Source organism: Cervus elaphus, chromosome X (genome assembly GCF_910594005.1).
Source record: "Cervus elaphus chromosome X, mCerEla1.1, whole genome shotgun sequence".
In the NCBI taxonomy this organism is placed as follows: Eukaryota; Metazoa; Chordata; class Mammalia; order Artiodactyla; family Cervidae; genus Cervus; species Cervus elaphus.
This window is the reverse complement of record NC_057848.1, coordinates 92,852,236-92,872,613: the sequence shown is the minus strand read 5'-3', so window position 1 is coordinate 92,872,613 and position 20,378 is coordinate 92,852,236. Positions and strand designations below refer to the sequence as shown.

Here is a 20,378-nt window from a genome sequence, read left to right as displayed (position 1 = left end):
TTGACTTCACACTCCAGAATGTCTGACTCTGGGTGTCTAACCATACCACTGTAGTAATCCAGTCCATTAAGGTCTTTTTTATACAGTTCTTCAATGTATTCTTTCCATTTCTTCTTGATTTCTTCAGTGTCTACTAGATCTCTACCGTTTTTATCCTTTATTGTGCCCATCTTTGGACAGAATGCTCCCTTGATGTTTCTAATTTTCCTGAAGAGACTAGAGTCTTTCCCCTTTTGTTGTTTTCTTGAATTATTAAACATTGTTCATTGAAGAAGCATTGTTCATTTCTTCCTGTCTCTTCTAGTTATTTTTTTGAACTCTGTGTTTAATTAGATGTATCTTTCCCTTTCTCCCTTGTTTTTCAATTCTCTTTATTCTTTCACTATTTGTAAAGCCTCCTCAGAGGCTTTGCCATCTTACTTTCCTTTTTCTTTGGGATGGCTCTGTTTGCCACCTCCTATACAATATAACAGACCTCTGTCCATAGTTCTTCAGGCACACTGTTAACTCAATCTAGTCCCTTGAATTTATTCATTACCTCTTCTGTGAATTCATGCAGAATTTGATTTAGCTCAAATCAATTTGATTTAACTCAATTTAATTTGATTTAACTGGCTGGCCTAATGTTTTCCCCAGTTTTCTTTAGTTTAAGCCTGAATTTTTCTGTGAGAAGCTGATGATCTGAGCCACAGTCACCTCCAGGTCTTGTTTTTGCTGACTGTAAATAGTTTCTCCATCTTTGGCTACAAAGAATCAATTGACTTCGGTAATGATCATTTGGTGATGTCCATGTGTAAAGTCATCTTTTGTGTTTTTGAAAAAGGACATTTGCTATGACTAGTACATTCTCTCGGCAGAATTCAGTTAACGTTTGTCCTGCTTCATTTTGTTCTCCAAGGCCAAACTTGCCTATTACTCCAGGTATATCTTGACTTCCTTCTTTTGCATTCCAATCCCTGATGACTAGAACATTTTTTTTTAGGTGTTAGTTCTAGGAGGTCTTCAAGGTTTTCATAGAACTGACCAGCCTCAGCTTCTTTGGAATCAGTGATACGGGCGTATACTTGGGTTACTCTGATGTTGAATGGCTTTCCTTGGAAGTGAACCAAGATCATTCTGTCATGTTTGAGGTTGTATCCAAGTATTGTATTTTGGACTCTTTTGTTGATTAGGAGGACTATTCTGTTTCTTCTATGGGATTCTTGCCCATAGTAGTGGATATAATGGTCATGTGAATTAAATTTGCCCATTCTCATCCATTTTAGTTTGCTGATTCCTAAGATGTCAATGTTTATTCTTACCATCTCCAACTTGACCACATCCAATTTTCCTTGATTCCTGGACCTAACATTTCAGGTTCCTATAAAATACTGTTCTTTGCAGCATCAGATTTTACTTTCATCACCAGACACACCCATAGTAAATAAATATTTATTTAATAAAAAAAATGTATGATGATGGAAAGTAATGACAGGAACGGGAGTATTATCAATATATAATATTATGACATCATATCTTACAGTGAAGCATAATTTATTTTGATAATAAGGAAACAACATCAACATAAAACTTTCCCATGGAAGACAAAAAGGATACTTAAATGAAATTCATCAAAATATTTATAGCAGATATGAAGCTCTCTGAAAATTGAGACAGTGTGTAATTTTTCTTCAGTTTTGTATTTGTGAATATTCCAGATTTTATCTAATGACAATTGTGATTTTATAATGGATAAATTTGATGAACTTTAAAAACTCTTAAAATATAATGGAGTAAATAAACATAAAGGCTCAGTAACTTTGTCTAGGTTAACATTTTATTCCTATATTCCTTTTAACCAAGAGATAATCAAAAGGCAACTAGAAACAGGAAAATATTCACACCAATTGTGTCAGATGAGAAGTTAAAATTTTTATTTTTATATAAAGAGATCACACAAATCAACACAAGAGCACATGGACAAAAGTAGCTTGCAGGGGAAACATATGAGCAGAAAAATATTTTTTAAAAAAGGAAATAACAACTGGATAACAAACATGATAATAACCTAGGTAACTAGCTAGTGTTAATTGCTCAGTCATGTCCAACTCTTCAAAACTCCATGGACTGGAGCAACCAGGCTCCTTTGGCCATGGGATTCTCCAGGAAAGAATACTGGAGTGGGTTGCTATTTCCTTCTCCAGGGGATCTCCTCAACCTAGGGATCAAACTCCAGTCTCCTCCATTGCAGGCAGATTCTTTACCATCTGAGCCACCAGAGCTATGGCAACCAGCTAAGAAATGAAAATTTAATGAGACAACACTTTCACCTATCAAATTGTAATGCTTAAAAAAGTATTCATGTTGGTGAACTTTAATAAATTAATAAAGTTAGTAATCAAACAGGCACTCTCAATAATTGCTAATCAAGGTTCAATTTTTAGAATTATTTTGAAATTATTTTGGCAATATGCTTTAGTGTCCTTAAAGTCATTCATAGCTTTTGAACAAGAGATTACTATTTTAAAATTCATAGATGTGTAGTAAATTCTGTTTTTAAATTTTCATTTAATATCTCTATAGTAAGTTTCACAAATCTTCATGCTACCACGTCTGTAACAACACCTTACCCTCACACCGCAACAGAATCTGCAAGGAAAAAAAAAATGGCATTATATTGGCAAAATTACCTACTATATGCTAAAAAAACTCACTTTTGTTTGAATATGGCGCCTTCTTTTCTATCTGCTTTTTTCAAGTAGCTACATCTACCACAAAGCTGAGATCATAGAAGATGTGCAGTACCTATTAGTAAATTGAAGTAGAAACCACTCATTCTATTCTTTTATGACCATGAAATGGTTGGCTTTCTATTGTTATAAATGTAGGATAGCATCCAGAAAGAAGTGTGTGTGTGCTAAGTTGCTTCAGTCGTGTCTAACTCTTTCCCACCCTATGGACTGTAGCACACGAAGCTCCTCTGTTCCTGGGGATTCTCCAGGCAAGAATGCTGGAGTGGGCAGCCATTTCCTTCTCCAGGGGATCTTCCTAACCCAGGGACCCAGCCCTCATCTCTTATGTCTCCTGCATTGGAAGGCAAGTTCTTTGTTTTGCTTGTTTGTTTGTTTTAGAAAGAGCTTTTAATTCCTCTGCTATTTTATCAATGTACTGCTTTAAATCACAAAATTGATCTACTATTTTTGGACCTGATGTTTTTGCACACATAAAATCACAGGGGCCATAAACAGAAATGCACTTAGAATACAAAAGATAAAAAATATTTAATGAAACATTAATCACTATTTCTTATGAACCAAATGTGGTAAACATTATACCATTAGAAGTTTATTTTATTTTTTTTTTTTTTTGCCATTTCCTTCTCTCTTTTTCCCCCCTTTATTTTTATTAGTTGGAGGCTAATTACTTTACAATATTGTAGTGGTTTTTGCCATACATTGACATGAATCAGCCATGGATTTACATGTGTTCCCCATCCTGAACCCCCCTCCCACCTCCCTCCCCATCCCATCCCTCTGGGTCTTCCCAGTGCACCAGCCCTGAGCACTTGTCTCATGCATCCAACCTGGACTGGCGATCTGTCTCACACTTGATAGTATACATGTTTCAATTCTATTCTCTCAGACAATCCCACCCTCGCCTTCTCCCATAGAGTCCAAAGGTCTGTTGTATACATGTGTCTCTTTTTCTGTCTTGCATATAGGGTCATCATTACCATCTTTCTAAATTTCATATATATGGGTTAGTGTACTGTATTGGTGTTTATCTTTATGGCGTACTTCACTCTGTATAATGGGCTCCAGTTTCATCCATCTCATTAGGACTGATTCAAATGTATTATTTTTAATGGCTGAGTAATATTTCATTGTGTATATGTACCACAGCTTTCTTATCCATTCGTCTGCTGATGGGCATCTAGGTTGCTTCCAAGTCCTGGCTATTATAAACAGTGCTGCGATGAACATTGGGGTACATGTGTCTCTTTCAGTTCTGGTTTCCTCAATATGTATGCCCAGGAGTGGGATTGCTGGGTCATATGGCAGTTCTATTTCCAGTTTTTTAAGGAATCTCCACACTGTTCTCCAGAGTGGCTGTACTAGTTTGCATTCCCACCAACAGTGTAAGAGGGTTGCCTTTTCTCCACAGCCTCTCCAACATTTATTGCTTGTAGACTTTTGGATAGCAGCCATCCTGACTGGCGTGTAATGGTACCTCATTGTGGCTTTTATTTGCATTTCTCTGATGATGAGTGATGTTGAGCATCTTTTCATGTGTTTGTTAGCCATCTGTATGTCTTCTTTGGAGAAATGTCTGTTTAGATCTTTGGCCCATTTTTTGATTGGGTCATTTATTCTTTAACACTAGCTCCACCTGGGAAGTACATCCAGAAAGAAGGGAGAGACTCAAAAGAAATTAGCACCAGTCAAACTGAAACTCACAATTTTACCTTGATCTTGCTATCTTTTATGGTGGTGCCCCAAAGTATGCTCAGGCCACCCAAGATGGCTGTTCTCTTGTGCTCTGTATGTCCCTTGCTCTACCAGTCCTTTCTTCAGCTATACCTTACTCACAAGACTCTCATTCCTTCTCAGTCACAGAGAATAATCAGTAAATACCTACATACTATCCCAAGGTAGTGATTCTTTTAACCTTTAGGCTAGAACATTTCCATTATGATAGCTTATCAAAGAGTGGTCATGCACATGTTCCTTTGCTGGTTTCCCTGGTAACCATTGAACCAACTATAACCCAATATAACTGGTAAATTCACCCTCACCCACCCACTCCATGTCCTACCTGCTGTCTGCCATACATGATGGTGGTGGTGTTGCTCCAGGACCTTGCTTCAGATATGTAAGATTTCCCTATCCATTAAACCATTAATGTCTCTAGGCTGACTCTGGGTTCTTCTTAGTTCTTGAGGCTGGGAACGTACAGGGATTGCAGCTTGCAGGATGCAATCCAACACCAAATTACACAAATATCCAGTTGATAATTTAGGCCAAATAAGCAAGCTTTCCCACACCTGTGTGTCTATGAGCATGTATATGCTTTTTTTTTTTTTTTTTAATGTGTTTGTATGTTTGGGGAGATTGAAAATTATCAGTTGTAGAGTTAAACTAAAATAATTGAACCATTACAAGAGTATAGATAGGCTTCAATATTTTTTGATTTTTTTATATAATTTCAGCATTTAATAGAACTGCAAGGGTATAGAAACAAAAATGTAAAGGTTTACCAAATTTGATGTGTATTTGGAACAGAATAAAAGTGTTAAGAAAAGACCATTATTGAAATAAATATTTGTTTCACAGATTACAAAAGGGAACATAATATTCCATATAATTCCCCCAGAAAGGCAAATATTAGAGGGATACTTGGGAATGTGGATGATGTAGATGTAAGCCGCAATTGGTATCTGTAGTCACTTGTAAAATGAATGACTTAACCAACAGAGCAATTATTGATAGATAAACAAACCAATCATGTCATTAATCTAATTTCAGGAATGACAAGAACTGAGACAAATGGTTAGATTTGCTGCAAATTAAGAAAACTATTTGCCAATTTTTTCATCTATTTAAATAAAGGTTTAGTAGTTCGTTAAAGTGGAATCTACTGTTTCTTTTTCTTTATATATGTCTATTCCTAAACTATATAGTATTGGCAATTTTTTCTTCTTTTAATTTTGAATAGCACATCTCCAAGTTTCCCTTTATATTAAAAAAAGAAAAAGAAGAAGACCCTTAGTCATAATGGTTGTTGTTCTTACCACCAACCATGATAGCATATACAATCTTGCCCTTTAGGCCATTCATTCTCTTTTTATCTGCCAGTATGTTTGACAACAAACACAGTGTATAATTAAACTCAAATTTTGTGTTAAATTGTAACCTGAGGTGTCAGTCACAGTGCTTTTAACTCCTTGAACAATTCTGAACTGTTACACTTTCTCTTATCTATGAATAAAAGATTTGAGTCCTTTAGGGAATGGGGACATAATTACCATCTTTTAGCAACTGGGGAACAGTATTTATAAAAATGTGAGGATGACCAATAATATATGTATATTTCTTCTCCAAAATTAAGCCTACATCTGTGAATATAAATCTATACATGTCTTTGGTACATGTTAAATAATCTTCACTTTCCCAACATTAGGTATGGGTTAGAAAGCACCACTGCTTTAAGTTTTTTCTGATAGGGAGACCATGAACAACTATGTAAATAATTTGTATATATTTTCAAATCAATTAAAAAAAATATATATATATATATATATGCCCTTCTAAAAATAATAGCATCCTCCCTGAAATTTAATATTTATACAGTAACATTTCCTTTTCTTGCACCTATAAGTGCTGGATTGGTGCCCAATTCAGAAAACCACCATCTAACCTGAATTTCCAAACCCTGTTCTTAGTGGTTACAGACTTCTAGCCTCCCCAGTAACATTGAATCACTTCTGTTTGACTAAGGATGCCCAGGGCAGCCTGAGGTTACTCTGTAGCTATACTGCTGCTCGCCTCCAAAGATATCTACATGAGAACATAAGTGTAATCTCTGGAAATGTACAAATACGAAGAAGCCCAATTCTTTTTGAAAAGGTTCAGCTATATAAAATTAAACGAATTTGGCATACACAGTATAACTGAGAAAAGGCTAATTCAAAACAGTAAAAATAAAACTACTAGTAAAAACACTTCTGAACTAGAGTCCATAAATAATGAAATATTTACTTTATGATTTCAAGCATAGACTGTTTCATTAGCATTTCTTTTGGGACTCACTGCATTCCAAGTCAATAGTAATGCTTTTAAAGATGTCTTCATTATTTATTTATTTATTAAAATTTTATTTCTTTTTTTGTCTGCTCTGGGTCTTTGTTGCACATACATGGGCTGCCTCTAGTTGCAGCAAGCAGGGGCTACTCTCTAGTTGTGGTGCACATAGTCTGTAGGGTGCAGGCTCAGTAGTTGTGGCTCCTGTGCTCTAAAGCACAGGCTCAATAGTTGTGATGCACCAGCTTAGCTGCTCCATGGCATGTGGGATCTTCCCATATCAGGGATTGAAACCCTGTCTTCTGCATTGGCAGGCAGATTATTTACCACTGAGCCACCAGGGAAGCCCTTCATTGTTTTTTTTTTTTTTTTTTTTTTTTTAACCTGGAGTAAAATTTCTCAGCAGCAACAGAAGTCAAGAACATTGCTACTGAGGTAAAAGTGGACCTCTGGGATGAACACCTGGTATTTGTCAAGTGGAGTAAAATTCAACCTTTGTTCTTACCCAGACACTGTAAGGACAAAGCTGGTGGCAAAAGCTGAGCTCTGCTAAAGCAAGGAGATAAAATGCCTACCCCTGAGATCAAGGAAGACTCCCTGTCTGCATATGCACTGGAAGGCTTCTTGGGGATCAAAAAGGGAGGGAATCCCACCCCATGATAAGTGTGGTTACTGAGGCCTATGCACCCATAGGCCTCTGTGGTGGGATCCATCTTAGAAAAAAGTTGCACATGCATCTTGGGGAGGGTCCATGGACCAGTCAGGTGTGAAGAAAGAAACACGATAGTTGGCCAAAGATAAACAAAGACCAGGAAGGACTGTCGTATATAAGTGACTTATATTACCTACTTACTGCATTCCTCCTCACTCAGGATGCCTGCACTCCCTTCCCACTACGTTTCTGCGTAGTTTCTGAATTACTGCGCTCCTCCTCATTAGAAAGGGTGCCCATACCCTTTCTCTCTGGGTTAATATCTCTGCCCTGATTCTGAGTCAGATAAACTGTTTTCCTGTGGGCTTCCCTTGTGGCTCAGATGGTAAAGTGTCTGCATGCAATGCGGGAGACCCGGGTTCCATCTCTGGATGGGAAAGATCCCCTGGAGAAGGAAATGACAACCCACTCCAGTACTCTTGCCTGGAAAATTCCATGGAGGAACCTGGTAGGCTATAGTCCATGGGTTCTCAAAAAGAGTCGGACACGACTGAACGACTTCACTTTCGTTGTTTTTTTTTTCTCTTTCCCATATATTGTGCTGCACCTCTAATAATAAACTGTACCTGTTTTTACAGTTTTTGCCTCCTTGAAACAGTCTGGCTTTCAAACAAGGACAAGGTCCAGGGTCATTTTGCTTCTAGGCTCTAGCCCCTGATGGTGTAGTGACTAGGACTCTTGGTTTTCACCCAGGTTACCCCAGTTTAATTCCTACGTAGGAAAAAAAAAATAATTCCTACGTAGGGAACTAAGATATCTCTTCAGGACCACTCACTGCTTTATGTGAGTCCTTCAAGATCACTATAAAAATTTATATTTTACAGTGTATCATATATTTTAGGCAATACAATAAGGCATAAATAGATAGATTGATGATTACATATATAAATAAAATAAAAATTACTAAAAATAAGTAAAAACTATTATTATTTACAGAGGATATAGTTTTGAATGTTGTTAATCAAAACTGTTAACATGAAAACTAAATTTCTGATATGTCCTGGATACAAGAGCAATGAATATGTCTTTTTATATACAGACTAAAATTATTTGTCTTTATACAAGTGAAAATTAGAAATTTGAAAGAATACCATTTTATTTCAAGCATACAATACAAAAATATCAAATGAGTAGAAAATAGCAAACGGAAAATTAGAAAAATTGGAAAGCTTCATTGTAAGACATTAAAGGAGACCTAAATAAATGGGAGATACACAGTTTTCAAAAATTAGAAAACCTAATATCTTAAAAAGGTAAACTACACAAAATTGGTTTATAGATTACATGCAATCACAGTCAAATTCCCAACAGTTTTTCTTGCCTAGAACTTGATAAGCTGATTCTAAAATTTGTATAGAAATTCAAAGGGCCAAGAAGAGTCAGGATAATATTAAAAAATAATATAGTGGGGAAAATACATCAGTCAGATTTTAATACTATATAAACTTATGATAAAGATCATTGTAAAGTTTTGAAAATTAAGATGATGAATTAATTATTAAGCCTGATGGATTAACAGAATAGAAAGCCAAGAAAGTTGTTTTCACACAGTTAGGGTAAGACACTTGATTTATGACCAGAAGTTGTACTGATGATATGATAAGACATCTTCATCTATTTATCATTTATTTTTATTAAACAAATGGTGTTGGAGCAATATACATGTGAAAAAATAATTGGACACCATTCATCATACCCAAATATCAATTCCAGGTAGATTAAATACCTATATTGGTAAGATCAAAGTGCAAAGCTTTTCATTTATTTTCATTTTTTGTCCTTTTTTACAGTGTACAATTCATGGTTTTATTATATTCAAAGTCGGACAACCATAAACACCATCCAATTTCAGAACCTTTTCATCACCTCAGGAACAAAAATATCCATACACATAAGCAGTCACTCTCCAATCTCCCTTTTCCTATCACTTAGCAACTACTAATATACTTTCTGGAGACATTTCTTGAAGTGAATTAAAGGTGAAGACAAGAGGGAAAAGTTGGAAGACATTTGGAAGAACATTGGAAACATCAATTGTAGCCAGCCTTGAAGATGGTCCCCAAGGGTCCCCACTGCCTGGTAGTCCCACCCTTGTGTAATGTTTCCCTTTTCCCCACCATACCAGCATTGGTCCATGTAATAAATGCAGTATGGCACATTCCCACGTTACCTTTTGAATCACTCACTCATGAGAAAACCAGTTACTCTATTGTGAGAACATCAGGCTGCAAATGGAGAGGCCCACAACAGGAGGTACTGGGGCCTCTAGCAGCCACCTGAATGAACTTGGAAGCAGATTCTTCCCCAGTGGAGCCTTAATAGGACTGCAGCCCCAGTCAATAGCTTGACTGGCACCTGGTGAGAAGCTCTGAGCCAGAATCATCCAGCTACATTCCTCTCAGATCCCCAACATACAGAAGCTGTGAGGTAATCAATGCTTCTTGTTTTAAGCTGTTAAATTCAGTGTGATTTGTTACGCAGCAATAGATGACTAATACATCATTGACCCCCAATCAAACTACAAATAATAGAGTCATCTCCTTCTATGGCAAGATGTGGTACCAATCACTATAAGAGACACAGAGATGATGATGTTACTGATAATAATAATAATTAATAATTGCAGCTAACATTTATATAAGCTGTTCTTGGAGCCAAACATGGTTCTAAGCACTTTATGTGCATTAACTCACTTGATCCTATAGCCATTTATTACTATTATTATTTCTGCTCATGTCCACCAGTCAAAACCCACCAGGAACATGCCTGTAGTTAAACAGTAGAAATAGAGATGTGTTGCAACCAGGGAGACTATACACCATGGGGTACTGTGCTATGTCTCAGTTATACAGTGTTAATAGTGGCTTGTAATAGAATGAGTTTGCTCTGGATTGGGTGTCTTAAACATTTTTATCTAGGAAGCAGGAAGAACAGAGTGGGGTTAAAGCAGCAGCCACTCATATTTGTTGGAAGGAAGCAAAGCTTTTTAAAAGAAAATATTAGAAAATATCTTCATAACAATAAAGGAAAGTTTGATAAATTAAATTATGCTAAATTTTAAAACTTATATTCATCAAAAGAGACCAAAAAGATCATTAAAATATAAGCCAGAGTGGTAATAGATATTCACAGTGCATGTAACCAAAAATAAACAAGTACTTAGTTAGAATATATAGTAAACCTCCACAGATTAGAAAAAAATCACAGAATAAACAATGTCAATGTTTTTAATGTTCTTTTTTAAAAGAAGTCTAAATAAACAGTAATCATATGAAAAGTTGCTCAACCATATTTTTTCTTTTTTTTAAGTGTTTATTTATTTACTTTTGACTGAGTTGTGTCTTAGTTGTAGCATGCTCTTTGTGGCATGGGGACTTCTCTCTAGTTGTGGCACACAGTCTCCAGAATGTATGGGATCAGCAGTTGCAGCCTGCAGCCTTATTTGCCCTGCAGTATGTGGGATCTTAATTTCCTGACCAGGGATCAAACCAGGTCTCCTGCATTATAAGGCAGATTCTTAACCTCTGAACCACCAGGGAAGTACTTGCTCAACTCTATCAATCAAGAAAATACAAATTAACATCACACTGAAAAATCACTGCACATTCATTGGTTATAAAATTTAAAGCATTTAAATATACCAATGGTTACTTTGGATGCTTAAATCCATTTTATATTAAAATATTCAGGATATTATTAACAGAAGGGAACTTTTTTAATTGAATAAGGAATATCTTTTTTAAAAACCTATAAATATATCATCTTCTAATGATTAAAATCATTGAAAATATAATTCTTCAATATTCCTAATGATGAAACATTGAAAGCTATCACTTAAAGATGTGGAACTTTGTATTATGCTGGGGAGGATGTAAGCTTCTATTAGTAAAACCACTTTTGAGAATAGCTTGCATACTACCTAATAAAACTGAAGACACCCATACCTTATGACCTAGCAATTCCATTTCTCATTATATATGAGAGAATGCATGCACATGTCCACCAGGTTACAGCACTGTTCTTAATAGCTCCAACAGGAAACAACCCAAATATCCATCAAAAAGTGTATAGTCATAGCATTATGATATATTCATACAAGTACAACACTATGTACACTATGATATATTCACACATGTACATACAATACTATGAAGCAATAAAAATGAAGGAACTACAATCACTCACAATGAGAACTAATCTTATAAACATGACATAAAAATACAGCATACTCAAGAGAACACAAATATTCAAAAGTTTACAAATTATGAAAAGAAGTGATAATAGCTATAGTACTCAGAAATAGGTAAATAGGTAGCAAAATTCTAAAGAAAAGAAGTGATTTTCACACACACAAAAATATGGTAATGTTTATCTCTAAGAGAGAGAGAACTTAGTGATCAAGTAAGTGCTCAATTTCTTGACCTGAATGGCGATTAGATGTTTGCTTTATAACAAAATGTTAAGCTTTGTGAATATTTTGTGCAGTTTCTTTATATATGTTATTCATAATAAATATGATACAAACAAACAAAAATGTATTCTAGTATAATGTACCACTCAGATTCACTCTAGCCAATAATTTCTCAATCTAACTGTTGGAATTTCAGTTCTAAAAACATTTACAAAGGAATTCTAAAATCTGGTAAAACAATATATTAGTTGCAATACAGTATCAGGTCTTAGGTGCAAATAATTATCTCTTCTCCTATAGCATATTAAAATATATATAGGGACTTCCCTGATGGTTCAGTGGCTAGAAATCAGAGTGCCCAATGCAGTGGGCCCAGGACTCAATCCCTTGTCAGGGAACTAGATCCCACATGCTGCAACTAAGACTTGATATAGCAAGATAAATATTTTTAAAACATATATAGAAATTGCTTTGCAATTTTATCAAATCACTGATTATAGCCAGTTATTCCAATAGTGCAATATGATATTCTCATCATTTATTAAATGGAAATATTTTACTACAAAAAAAAACCACAATTATTTTCAGAATCTACTAAGTAATTATGTTACTGGGAAGGAATGTAGTAAACATGTAAACATAATGAACACAATGATCCAAGCACAAGTATGGATGATCCAAGTACAAGCTGTAGTTGTTCTCATCATCTGGGAGTTTCATGAAGTGGACCATTAGAGCAGAAATTAATAAATAATTTTGTTTCAAAATGTAAGCATTGATGATTAAAACAAAAAGCCACAAAGAGGATAAAATAATCAGATACCTAGTATAGGTAACAGAGGACTTTGACTGTTGTAAAATTTTTATTCCCTAATGAAGTTATCAAGACTTCCCTGGTGGCTCAGAGGATAAAACGTCTGCCTACAATGCGGGAGACCTGGGTTTAATCCCTGGGAGGAAGATCTCCTGGAGAAGGAAATGGCAACCCGCTCCAGTATCCTTGCCTGGAAAACCCCATGGACAGAGGAGCCTGGTGGGCTATAGTCCATGGGGTCGCAAAGATTTGGACACGACTGAGCGACCTCACTTTAATGAAGTTACCAGAGTTCCCTGTAGTAGTGTTGAAGCCATCCCTTTATATCCATGTTCAAATCCAAAGCAATTAGAAAGGGGCAGCACTAAGAGTTTGAATAAATTTGGTCAATTTTTGTTTCTATGCATATATATATATATGGACTTCCCTGGTGGCTCAGATGGTAAAGAATATGCCTGCAATGCAGGAGATCCGGGTTCTATCCCTGGGTCAGGAAGATCTCCTGGAGAATGAAATGGCAACCCACTCCAATATTCTTGCCTAGGAAATCCGATGGACAGAAGAGCCTGGCAGGCTACATGGGGTAGTTCACAAAAAGTTGGACACTACTGAATGACTCACACACACACACACATGTATATCACCAAGACTTACATAGTCCTTGAATAGCTGGTAGTATATCTTTTTCTAGTCATCTTTAAAACAAAAACAAAAACGGACACTTAGTGATTAGAAAGAACTAGTGAAGGGAAATGTAGCATCACTGTCAGAAGAGATCTACTCAGATTAGGGTTATAGGATATCTTTGTAAAGCATAGGTGGCAGAATTCATAGTATCTGGAACAGTACAGAAAACTTCAATTTCCACTGATGTCAATTGAGTGCCTGCTGCTGCTGCTGCTGCTGCTAAGTCGCTCAGTCCTGTCCAACTCTGCGACCCCATAGACGGCAGCCCACCAGGCTCCTCTGTCCCTGGGATTCTCCAGACAAGAACACTGGAGTGGGTTGCCATTTCCTTCTCCAATGCATGAAAGTGAAAAGTGAAAGTGAAGTCGCTCAGTCGTGTCCGACTCTTAGCGACCCCATGGACTGTAGCCTGCCAGGCTCCTCCATTCACGGGATTTTCCAGGCAAGAGTACTGGAGTGGGTTGCCATTTCCTTCTCCAAATTGAGTGCCTACTTCACTTAAAATAGATAAAAGAATCCAATATAGAATACTGATTGAAGTATATTGTACTGTCAAAGAGATTAAGAATTTAGCTCTAGTTTCTTATGCTCATGAAAGTAATGTTAATATCAGCTTAGATTTCTTATTTAAGTCTCATGTTGGACCTAGGTAAGATCAAATTAAGGTAGGCTACGTTTCTCTTTCTAGTGGGCTTCCCTGGCGGCTCAGACAGTAAAGAACCTGCCTGCAATGAAGAAAACCTGGGTTCGATCCCTGGATCCTGAAGATACCCTGAGAAGGGAATGGTGACCAACTCTAGTATTCTTGCCTGGAGAATTACATGCACAGAGGAGCCTGACAGGCTACATGGCTACATGGCATTGCAAAGAGTTGGACACAACTGAGTGACTAACACACATACACACACACATACACAACAACAACAACTGTTTCTAGTATCATTTTAAACTCTAAATCTACTTATGATGTACAATGAGTATTGCTGGTCATATGGTAAAAAGGGGCCCACTTTTGCAAAGTGAGAACTGTCTATGCTGATTACATAATGGAGTAAATATGCTCCTTTTTACTTTTACCTTTAGGTATATAGCTGCCATCTTCTCTTCCATAAAGTAATCCGCAGGTAAGTTTATTGAACCTGCAAGGAAAATAGTACTATTCCATAATATTCAACTTCATAAATGATTCTTGATGTACATATTATACCTTCTCAGTTATTTTCTGAGTTAATTAAAAATAAATAATAGCCACTTTATGTAATATCTATTAAATATTGGGTTTCCTAGGTGGCACAGTCGTAAAGAATTTCCCTGCTAATGTGAGAGATGCAAGTTCAATCCCTGGATCAGGAAGATTCCCTGGAGAGGAAAACGGCAACCCACTCCAGTATTCTTACTTAGAGAATTACATGGAGAGAGGAGCCTTGCAGACTACAGTCCATGGTGTCCCAAAGAGTTGGACATGACTGAACATGCACAGTTTCTTAGTGCTTCCATGTAGCTCAACCAGTAAAGAATTTGCCTGCAATGCAGGAGACCTGAGTTCCATCCATGGGTTGGGAAGATCTCCTGGAGAAGGGAATGGCAACCCACTCCAGTATTCTTACCTGGAGAATCCAATGGATAGAGGAGCCTGGCAGGCTATAGTTTATGGGGTCACAAAGAGTCAGACATGCCTGAGCGACTAACACTACTACTACTACTATTAAATATTATATGATAGATGATCTTGAGTTCTTTATATATGATATGAAATATTGCAGCCTCATTCTGTATCCATTCTGCTCACTTTTAAGCTCACCTGCAGTGATAGTGTCAACTTCCTTCTTCAAACACAAGCAGGAACACTTCAAACACTCTGCTTCTCTGCCTGAGAGCTTTCTTCTGCAGGGCAGGAGCTTACTCAGCATGAAAGCAGTGCAGCACCAAGGGCAGGGAATTTAATTCTTACAAAATAATCCTCAGTGGTGAAGATGGGAATAGTTGAGTGAAGGCCCCAGTTTTTTGTCCTTCCACAGGGCATTTCAGAGGCATGTTCTGTATAATATCTCAGAGGACTGGGCATCTGTTGTCCACATGAGCAACCCACATATCAACATGCCCCTTATTGATGTCCTTCCTTCTCTCAGTTTCTCTACTCTCTCTTGCACTTCCTGGAATCATCTTCTAAATGGATACCTGTATTCAAGACTTTGTCTCAAGAAATATTTTGCAGGGAAGCCAAAGAAAGATAGAAATAAACCTAATATCTTGATTTAAAAAATTGAAAAACAGAAAGTCTATATATTTTGCCTGCAGTTGCAAAGTTAAAAAATGGCAGAATCTAGAATTTGAACCTAAGTTATTCTGGTTACATAGTCTAGACTCATTCCATTATGTCATATTATATCTTAAGTCTAGGACTTAGTTAAAAATAGTTTCACCATACTGTTCTCAAACCTATTTACATGCAACCATTTTTTTAAATTTATTTTTATTAGTTGGAGGCTAATTCCATTTATTTAATGTTTGCTTTTTTGGGCATATTAAATTGCAAAGTATAATGGGAAATACTTGTATGGTGTGCCAGAAAACATAATGTCATGCTGTTATAGTACAGGATTTGTATACTATAATAAAAGCATAGAAAGATTTAATGTTAATGATTTTATATCTTTATGCTAGTTGTTGATAGTAAATCTATATATTACTACTATTATAGTATGTACTTCTAAGCATAGAGTTTCAATCATGGAAAAGAGAAAAATTTAAATTGAATAAGCAACACTGAAGCCTTCATTTATGTTCCTCCAGTTTCTTAAATATCAATACCTGAGGATTACTTTGAGAGTACTAATAAGACAACTATCATCTAAAATAGTATTCTTAAAAAATAAGACTTCTGTTCCTAGGGCTGATTCATGTTGATCTATGGCAGAAATAAACACAATATTGTAAGGAAACTATCTTTCAATTAAAAATAAATATATAAAAATAAGTAAAATGGGAATCAAACTAGAAAAAATAAATAACAACAACAAAAATAAGACTTCTGGTCAGCCTGTAAAAATCTTGAGTGTAGTTGCTCTGCCCTACCAAGTAAAAAAGTTGAACAAACTGAAAAATTGACAACTCTCCTTGGGTCAGTCAGAGAAGTCAGGTTACAAATCAAATTTCTTCTCCCAAATTGTAGACAAAAAGCAGATATAGGAAATCACAACTTACCAGAACAGAAACCCATAAGTAGAAATCTCTGCAAGAACCTGCACCAGGGTAAGGGAAACCCAAATGGTATAATTGTTGGAGGTTCTGTGTAGATACAATTTTTTGCACTGTATTACTAAAAGTCTATTGACTAAAGTTGATTTTTCCCAGTACATCATGCTGCCTTTCAAACATAGATTACAAGGCACACTAAAAAGCAAAATAAATAAATAAAAACAAAAACAAAAAAGCAACAGAAAAACCATCACGATAAACGAGTCACACACAACCAGAATGTTAGAGTTATCACACTAGGAATTTTTAAAAAATATGATGATTGATATGCTAAGGGCTAGAGAAAACAGTGACTCAGGCAGAAAATGGAGGAATTTTTTTACAAATAGATATATTTTGCAAGAAATAAAATAGGAAGATCTTCAGGGAAGTAAAATTATAGATCAGAAACTTGAATCTAGATTTAAAGGAATAAACAAAAAATTGGACAATGCATAATTGAAATAAAATATGTTTTCTTTTTAAAATTAATCTAATGAATAAGTTTGCTTCAAATAGTAACAGATACAATGTATTTTATTTGGTTATGCATTTATATGTATATATGATTATATATATACAAAATTAATGACAGCAATGATAAAAAGGATATGAGAAAAAAATTAAGACATTTTCTTATTTTAAGGTACTTATACTATCAATGAAATGGTATAGTGTTATTTGAAATTTGACTTACCTTAGTTGTAAATGTACACTGAACACTTCAGAGAAACCATTAGTAAAAAGTAACAGAAGTATACTTGATATGCCAAGAAAGGAGTAAAATGGAATCATATAAAATACCCAATTAAAACCACAAAAGGCAGAAAACTTCTGGAAGACAAAAGCAGGAATAACAAAGAAATGTAACAAACAGAAAACAGTAACAGAGTAGATATTACTCCAACTATATCAATAATCAGTGGTCTAAATACACAAATTAGAAGACAGAGACTGTAAGAGTGGGTCAAAAAACAAGACCCAACTATATATTGTCTGCAAGAAACCCTCCTTAAATATAAAATCATATATACTAAAAGTAAAGGAATATATATAGAGAGAGATATACTATGACAACACTAACCAAAGAAAGCAGGAGTAGCTATATTCATTTTCAGACAGAGTAGATTTTGGAGCAAGGAAAACTATCAGGGATAAAGAAGGACAATATATAACGAAAAGGAGTCAATATTCCAAAACAACATAACAATTTTTAAATTTTTTTAAAAATTATTTTTATTGAAGGATAATTGCTTTACAGAATTTTGCTGTTTTCTGTCAAACCTCAACATGAATCAGCCATAGGTATACATATATCCCTTCCCTTTTGAACCTCGCTCCCATCTCCCTCCCCAACCCACCCCTCTAGGCTGATACAGAGCCCCTTTATGAGTTTCTTGAGCCATACAACAAATTCCCATTGGCTATCTATTTTACATATGGTAATGTAAGTTTCCATGTTACTCTTTCCATACATCTCACCCTCTCCTCCCCTCTCCTCATGTCCATAAGTCTATTCTCTATGTCTATTTCTCCATTGCTGTCCTGTAAATAAATTCTTCAGTACCATTTTTCTAGATTCCATATATATGTGTTAGAATACTGTATTTATCTTTCTTTTTCTGACTCACTTCACTCTGTATAATAGGTTCTAGGTTCATACACCTCATTGGAACTGACTCAAATGTGTTTCTTTTTATGGCTGAGTAATATTCCACTGTGCATATATACCAAAACTTCTTTATCTATTCATTTGTCGATGGACATCTAGGTTGCTTCCATGTTCTAGCTTTTGTGAATAGTGCTGCAATGAACAATGGAATACATGTGTCTCTTTCAATTATGGTTTCTTCAGGGTATATGTCTAGGAGTGGGATTGCTGGGTGCTATAGTGGTTTTATTCCTAGATTTTTAAGGAATCTCCATACCATTTTCCATAGTGGCTGTATCAATTTACATTCCCACCACACCCTTTTCTCCACACCCTTTCCAGCATTTATTGTTTGTAGACATTATGATGAGGGCCATTCTGACCGGTGTGAGGTGATATCTCATTGCAGTTTTGATTTGCATTTCTCTAACAATGAGTGATGTTTAGCATCTTTTCATGTGTTTGTTAGCCATCTGTATATCTTCTTTGGAGAAATGTTTGTTTAGGTCTTTTTTCCCACTTTTTGATTGGATTGTTTTTCTGGTATTGAGTTGTATGAGCTGCTTGTATATTTTGGAAATTAATCCTTTGTCAGTTATTTCATTTAGTAGTATTTTCTCCAATTCTGAGGGTTGTCTTTGCACCTTGCTTATAGTTTCCTTTGCTGTGCAAAAGCTTTTAAGTTTAATCATGTCCCACTTGTTTACTTTTGTTTTTGTTTCTGTTATTATAGGAGGTGGATCATAGAAGATGTTGCTTTGATTTATAAAACAACATAATTCTTAATGTACATGTGCCCAACAACAAATCATCAAAATATGAAAGAAAAAAACTAATAGAACTGCAAGGAGAAGTTCACATATCCACTGTTACATGACTTGAGTGCCTTTTATCAGAAATCGACAAAAGGAGCAGAAGGAACTTCAGTAAGACATAGTTGAACTCAACAGCACCATTAAACAACTATATGTTATTGACAGCTATAGATTGCTTCATCCAACAACAGAAAATTATATGTTATTTCAAGCTCACATGAACCATTCATCAAGATAGAAAACATCCTGGGTTATAAAACATACCATAAGGTATTTAAAAGAATAGAGCACATATAATGCCTGCTCTCATGCCATAGAGGGATTGGACTAGAAATCAATAACAGAAAGATAATTAGAAAATCACAACAAAAATTTCAAGAGAAATGTTTAAAAATATTTGGAACTAAATGAAAGTGAAAACAACTTACAAAAATCTGTAGAATGCAGCAGAAGAAATGCTTAGAGGGAATCTTGTAGTATTGAAAGCATGAATTCAGTTCAGTTCAGTCACTCAGTCATATCTAACTCTTTGCAGCATGCCAGGACTCCCTGTCCATCACCAAACTCCTAGAGTTTACCCAGACTTGTGTCCATTGAGTTGGTGATGCCATCCAGCCATTTCATCCTCTGTTGTCCCCTTCTCTTCCCACCTTCAATCTTTCCCAACATCAGGGTCTTTCCAAATGAGTCAGCTCTTTGCATCAGGTGGCCAAAGAATTGGAGTTTCAGCTTCAACATCAGTCCTTCCAATGAACGCTCAGGACTGATCTCCTTTAGGTTGGACTGGTTGGATTTCCTTGCAGTACAGGGGACTCGCAAGAGTCTTCTCCAACACCACAGTTCAAAAGCATCAATTCTTTGGTGCTCAGCTTTCTTTATAGTCCAAATCTCACATCCATACATGACTACTGGAAAAACCATAGCCTTGACTAGACAGACCTTTGTTGGCAAAGTAAGGTCTCTGCTTTTGAATATGCTGTCTAGGTTGATCACAAATTTCCTTCCAAGGAGTAAGCGTCTTTTAATTTCATGGCTGCAGTCACCATCTGCAGTGATTTTGGAGCCCCCAAAAATAAAGTTTGCCACTGTTTCCCCATCTATCAGCCATGAAGTGACTGGACTGGATGTCATGACCTTAGTTTTTTGAATATTGAGTTTTTAAGCCAACTTTTTCTTTCCCCTCTTTCAGTTTCATTAAGTTCTTCACTTTCTGCCATAAGGGTGGTGTCATCTGCATATCTGAGGTTACTGATATTTCTCCTGGCAATCTTG

General features: G+C 35.9%; 1 long non-coding RNA gene across 1 annotated transcript; it reads left to right on the top strand.

The window, feature by feature from the left end:
• Positions 1-9,528: 9,528 nt before the first annotated feature.
• Positions 9,529-19,618, top strand: LOC122690159. Its single transcript, XR_006339994.1, has 3 exons — positions 9,529-9,918; positions 14,487-14,527; positions 19,025-19,618. It is a non-coding gene; the product is annotated as an uncharacterized LOC122690159 (long non-coding RNA).
• Positions 19,619-20,378: the final 760 nt, after the last annotated feature.